The sequence below is a fragment of the Balaenoptera acutorostrata genome, chromosome 20 (assembly GCF_949987535.1).
Source record: "Balaenoptera acutorostrata chromosome 20, mBalAcu1.1, whole genome shotgun sequence".
Classification (NCBI taxonomy): Eukaryota; Metazoa; Chordata; class Mammalia; order Artiodactyla; family Balaenopteridae; genus Balaenoptera; species Balaenoptera acutorostrata.
In genome coordinates this window covers 38,924,526-38,930,525 of record NC_080083.1, presented here as the reverse complement: position 1 = coordinate 38,930,525, position 6,000 = coordinate 38,924,526, and positions in this window count along the sequence as shown.

The window sequence follows — 6,000 nt, the reverse complement described above, 5'->3', positions numbered from 1 at the left end:
AGACGGCACCCCAGGGATTGAGCACCTCCTGCGGGACATGCTGCGAGGCATGCTTGGCTCACTGTCCACCTTCCGAGAGAGGCAGATGCATGCTGGGTGGCCAGTAGGAATTCCTGGCCATGAGACCAGGGTCTGAGTCTCCTTCCCAGCATCTCTTTGAAAACTGAAGCCCACCGGCCTGTCACTCATTCTCGAGGTGATGGGTGTGGGTGTGGGGAGATAATGGCTTGAACTGACCCCCGGGCTGAGCCACAAACCCGTGAGCCAGGAGGATGGAGGGGGGCATGCCATCTGACAATTAACGGTGCAGGGAGCTTATTATCCTAATGAGTGGGTTGGAGGAGCTCAACTAATGCTAACCTTCCCGGAGTCTTAGCAGAGACAAAAACGGCATTTGGGAGCCATTATCCTTCCAAAGTGTAGGTTTCCGGGGCACAGCCAGGGGTGGAAGGGGAAACACCTCCAGGAGGTAGGTGGTGGGGAGTCAGGGGAAAGGCTGAGCTAACGAGCTTTGGCTGTCTGGGGTGGCAGATGGAGCACAGCCACTAAGACTCAGATGGGAGGGGCTTAACTCAGGTTAAGGGTCTTCAGAGCCCCCCAGCCCTGGTCCCCTGCTTCTGGGGCTCCTTCTCCCCAAGTCTTCCCTGCCCCTTCCCCCCTACAGCCCCTCTCCCACCCCCACCCTCGATGTTGACTCTTAGAGATAGGACCCTGTAGTTAGAGAAAAGAAAGGGGTTGAGGAACCCCTAGGGCCCCCACTTTGTAGCTCTGCTCTTGTTGGCCCCTTGAAAGAGGGCTCTTCTGCACCCCGCTTGTGGGTGCCTCTGCTCAGATCCAAATGTTACAGGGGACTGTGGTTAGACTGCAGAAGAACTTCCCAGTCCCAAACAAGCTGGGGGTTCAGGGCTGCCATTGGAAAGGATAGCCCCTCTGTGGGCTGGGCATATTGAGGGGAGGGCTTCTAAAGGGTCTGGGGACTCAGACTAAAATGCAGAGAAAGCACAGCTTGGGACATCCTTGAAACCGTTCACCAGTTAGGGACCTGGGCGTTAGGCAAAGAATGAGTGTGAGCAGAGGGGCGGGGAAGCGAGGTGGGCAGAGATCACATTCTTCCGCAAATCGTAGCTCCTCTAAGCAGCCACATCTGGCCCCCAGCCGAGGACAGACTTGGCTAGAGTCGTGTGCATGCACGCGTGGGGGGGCGCATGCAGTGTGTGTCTGCATGTGTGTACATACGTGTATGCACACCACCCAGCTTCCTGTGGGGATGTGGCAGCCCTCTCTCAGCAACCCCCAGCTTCCTTATCCCCAGGCCAGCCTTTAGTGGGCTGCCTCCAGGGTCCCCCTCACCCCAGTGGCCCTGTTAGCACTTCCTTCCTCCCTTGTTAGCACCTCACAGCCCCTCTTCCTCCTCGGCCCCTGCTGTCCCTGGAGAGAGGCCCGTGGCTTGCAGCCCAGCTCTCCTCTTCCGACTCCGCTTCAGCTTCTATCTTCTGAAGCTCCGTTCTTCTCCCAGCCCCTAAGGCCCCTGCCCTCTCCATCCTCCCTCATCTACCTGGAGGGGTCCTTTCCTGAACAAGCCAGCCTGGGGGGTGAAGTTGGTGCCCCTGCAATTCAGCATCCACTCCTCTTCCAGGCTGAGGCACAGACAAAGTGAGCCCCTCCGTCAGCCTCTCCTGCCTAGAGGGTGGGAGGGGGCAAGTTTGAGAGGGAACCCTGTTGTAGGGACCAAAGCTAAGTCCTGGTGCCGGCTGTGCCACCCTCCCCAGGGCAAATCACCACCCTCTCTGCAGCGCTGAGGTGGGGAGGCAGGTTGGTAGCGGAGAGGGATGGGGTAGAAATGTCCCCTTCTGCCCACCCCCCCAGGGCTACTGTGCCCAACCTGAGCCTGGGCTGCCGAGTGGGACACAGGGTGGTCCAGTGCCCAGAGCCAGGCTGTCAGGCTGCCAGGACTGCAGGTTTCCTCTGCTGAAGGGCCCCTTCCTGGCCAGCTTTGATGTGTCTGCGAGGTTAGCGAAGGATGTTTGGCTTCAGGGCCGGGTGCCAGGATAAACTCCCTCTGCCGGCTCAGCGCTCGGTTCGCCTGCCTCCCCCAGACCAGGGCCTGGCCTCCCCCAAGGCCAGTGCTGCCCGGCCTGCTCAGGGGGTGGGCACCGAGTAGCTGTGGTTACTGCTACCGGGGAGAGGCCCTGCGGTCGTTGGATGTCCATCTCAGAGGCTGGCGCTGGTGTGCCTGCCTGCCTGCTAGGTGACCAGGCACCTGGCCCAGGTGGGGTTGAGGGGCCGGAACCCAGCTGCTAGGAGGGGTGGGGATGAGTTGCAATATGGGGGAGGGGTGTCCACGTGGAGCTGCCTGCACAGGCTGTAGCTCTTCCAGATGTGCTGAAGCTCCAGATGTCGGGATGACTCAGCCTGGAATGGGGAGGGGTAGGCGATCCATTGTGGGGGGTGGTGAGCAGAGGGAAGGGAGGGCCCCCGGGAGGGCCCCCCCCGAGCAACTGCCAGCTGCGGCTGCCCTTCTTCTGGAGCCCCCAGCCCCCTGAAGCCTGCGGGCCGGTGGAGAGGTAGCTGCCGGGAGCTGCCCAGATGTGCAGCCCTCATTTCCAGAGGGGCAGAGGAGAGATGAGGCCTCAGAGCAAGGGGCCCAGCTAGGGGGTCGCCCATCGCCTGGAGAGAAGCTGAAGGTGGGGGGCAGCAAGTGCGGAGGGGGACAGACAGAGGGGGTCAGGGGGACAGAGATGCGGGCAGGGAGAAGCTCAGGACTGAAGCATTAGAACCACTTCAGTTTCTCTTGGTGTGGGTGGGTGGAGCTGGAAGGAGGGTACAGAGGACGCGTCTGTGTGTGTGTATCCTCATTTCGGGATGTGGGTTACACATGGGGAGGGGTATCTTGGGGTGAGCATCTTTGTGTCTGACTCCTATAAGCTGTGTTATGAGCTGGGTATTAGAAGGTTATGTGCATGCTGGGCGTGGCAGGCTGTGGGGACATGGTCCCTGTGGTCTGTCTGATAGAGAAAGAATGTGGAGACAGCATCTGTGTAGTATTGGCAGGCTGGACGGGGACGCGGAGCAGGGGGTTGTGATGGTGCACACTTGAGTGAAGCCATGTGTGCCTTTCAGTGCTGAGGGTGGGTCCCTGGGACCTGGGGAGTCAAGAAGTGTCAGGCACACTCAGCCAGGGCTCCGGAGTCCTGGGGCTTCCTTCACCTCTTCCAGCCACCCCCCCACTTCCTGGGGGCGCTTTTGGGGAGTTTCCAGAACCATCAGAGCTGCAGTTTCTCCTGCTGGGCCTGGCCCGTGTGATTTCCTCTTCTCCTCTTGCAGGGCAGCTGAGAGGCCACTGAGCTTGGGATTGGGGTGGGGGGTGGGGGGTGGCTGGCACCTTGCGGGCTGCAGCGCGAGGGCCAGGTGTGCAGCTGGGCTAGGTGCCGCTCCGTGCACCCCTCCCTCAGCTCCACAGAGCTGCTGTCCTGACCTCCTCTTTGGCCTCCAGGAAGGTCTGCTGGCTGGGCCGCTGGCGCTCCCTGGAGAGCCCCACCTGTGCCAGCTGCCCATGCCAGGGTAAACAGGGCACTAAGTGTCTGGGCTGGTGCCGGCGCGAGTTGGGCAATGCTTCTCCGCATAAGGCTCACTGTGGCTTGGGTTGCCTCCTCCAGCTAAATGACAGGTCTGAGCCTCAGGCCCCATAAACAGTGTTCTCTGGGCAGGTGGGGGTCGTGGGGACCTGGCGCACAGACGGATAATCAAGTTTAATAGGGAGACAAGTTGCCACCGCTAAGGAGGGCTGTTGGAGCCCCGGTCAGGTATGCCTGGGCACCTCTGGACCCCCCAGGTCCTCGCCCCCCTCAGGCAGCAACCCCAGCCCGCTGCTCCCCCAGGTTGTGGACACCCACTTTCCTTGTGAATGAAAATATCCCCTCGGCGGTGACTGGGGCTCAGTCAGCTCATCGTGTGCTGTCCTGTTCCCTCTTCACAACCTGTCGGTGAAGCCCGGAGAGGGTGAGCCCTATCCCCTAAATCACCCGCGTGAGATGTGAACTTGGATGTGTCCATGGTCCTTCAGACAGCAAGACCACTCCGCTCAGTCCCTGGGCCATTACGTTCCCTCCTCCTGAGACCCAGGCCTGAAGCCAGCTCCTTTCCAGGCTCTCCCAGCCTCTCCATTTCCTCCCCCCTTCCCTACCTCCTTCCTCTCAGCTCCTGTCCCCCCACCTCCTCTGGGGCTGAGTCCAAGTGTGGAGGGGACACTTATTTCTCTGCCCTCTCTCTGGACTCACCGCTGCCCACCTCCACAGGGCAACTGAGGCGAGGGGAGGAACCTCAGCCCCAGCAGTGCCTCCCTGCGGGGCCGGTAAAGGCTGGGTCTCTGGGGGAGTGGGGCAGCCTCCCAGGGGCAGAGGAGAGGGGACATGGGGGGCGTGGAGGAGCAGGACGAGAGTCCCCCCTCCTGAGGCCGGCGGCAGGCCCTTCACCCATCCCCCTGGAGAGCAGGGGAGAGGGGCCGAGGAGCCGGGGGCAGTGGCCAGTGGGTAGACGTCCAGGCCCACGGGTGCCACGCGTTAGAGACGGGGCTCAGGGAGCTCCCCTCCCTTCCTCTGTCATTATCCATCTCGGTGCGCACGTCTCTCTCTCCCACTGTCTTCTCTCTTGCCTCTTCCCTCCCCTCCCATCTCTACCCCTTGAGGGGAGCAGTCCCAGTGTCTGGAGCCAGGTTCCCAGTGTGGACGGTGGCTTTGTCCAGGGAAGTCCTTGTCCTAAGCCCATGGTCTCCAAAGAGCCATGTCCAGCTCCCCCCTTTCTTGGCCCAGGCCCTCCCCCAGACCCCCTCTATGTCTGGGGTCCTCGGAGCCGGAACCACTCTTGCCCTTGTCAAGTGGTGTGTATGCGGGGTGCCCTGTATTTAGAACTGCTCCCCTAGGCAACCGGGGGTAAAGGCAGTGCTTGCTGTCTCTCTCTCTCTCTCTCTCTATCAATCTCTCTCTCTCTCTTAATCACTCTCTCGCTCTCCCTCTCTCTCTCTCTCATCCCTGGAAAGGCAGTGCTCTAGGAGGCTGGAGCCTGGGCTGCATTTCTGGGTGACCAGATGCCCGGTGTACACAGGACAGGACAGATCTATCCCGCTGCTTAGGTGTAGTTCTTAGCAGCGCCCCAGAGCACCCTGATTTGGACTACAAATTATATCCCCATGGTCCTGTCAGGCCTGGAGAATCTCACAGCCTCCCTACCAGCTTCCACCTCCCGGGAGAGCCGTGTAGCCTGCTTAGGCCTCACCCAAGGACAAGGAGGCCAGACAGCAAAGCGGGGAGCTGTATAAATAGCCCATTGGGGGGGAGGCCCCCCAGAATTGGGTAGGGCGGGTCTGCTTGCTGGAGAGGGAGGAAGGAGAGTTGTGGTTGCCCCCAGGCAGCATGTAATTTAGGATTTATTTTGAGGCACTCTTTCCAGCTCCGGGTGGGGCTGAGGTTAATTTAAGGGTTTAATGGGGTGGGAGTTGGATGGGGAGGAGGAGAGGGAAGCCCTCCCACTTGGGCCTGCCTGGGAAGAGGGTCCTTTCTGAGAATCCCCTGCCCTCTCTCCCTGGGTCCCCTGCGGAGGCCCTCACAGACCCCTCTGTACTCACCTCGTCCAGCAGCAGGCGGTGGTTTGCAGTCTCCTCCAAGGCCTGGGGCTCCAGGTCATGGGTCCCAGCCCTCCTCACACCACCAGGCGCCAGAAGCAGCTGATGGTTGAGGGAAGTGATGATGGCCAGTCCCTGCTGGAGGGTCCTTGGGCTGGGGACGCAGCCATTCCTGGGAGGTTTCTGAGCCACGTCAGCTCTTGCTCCCAGATGCTCCATCCTCTGTCCTTCCCCAGAGGTGCTGGGCTCCCAGTCTGATGGCGGAGACACAGGTTCTGCCCTCGGGAGCCCTCAGTCTGAGGGGAGGCAGGACACAGGCTCTCCTTTCAGAGTGACCAGTCATTGTTTTCTTTTCAACCTCTATCATGATCTTAATTTTTAGC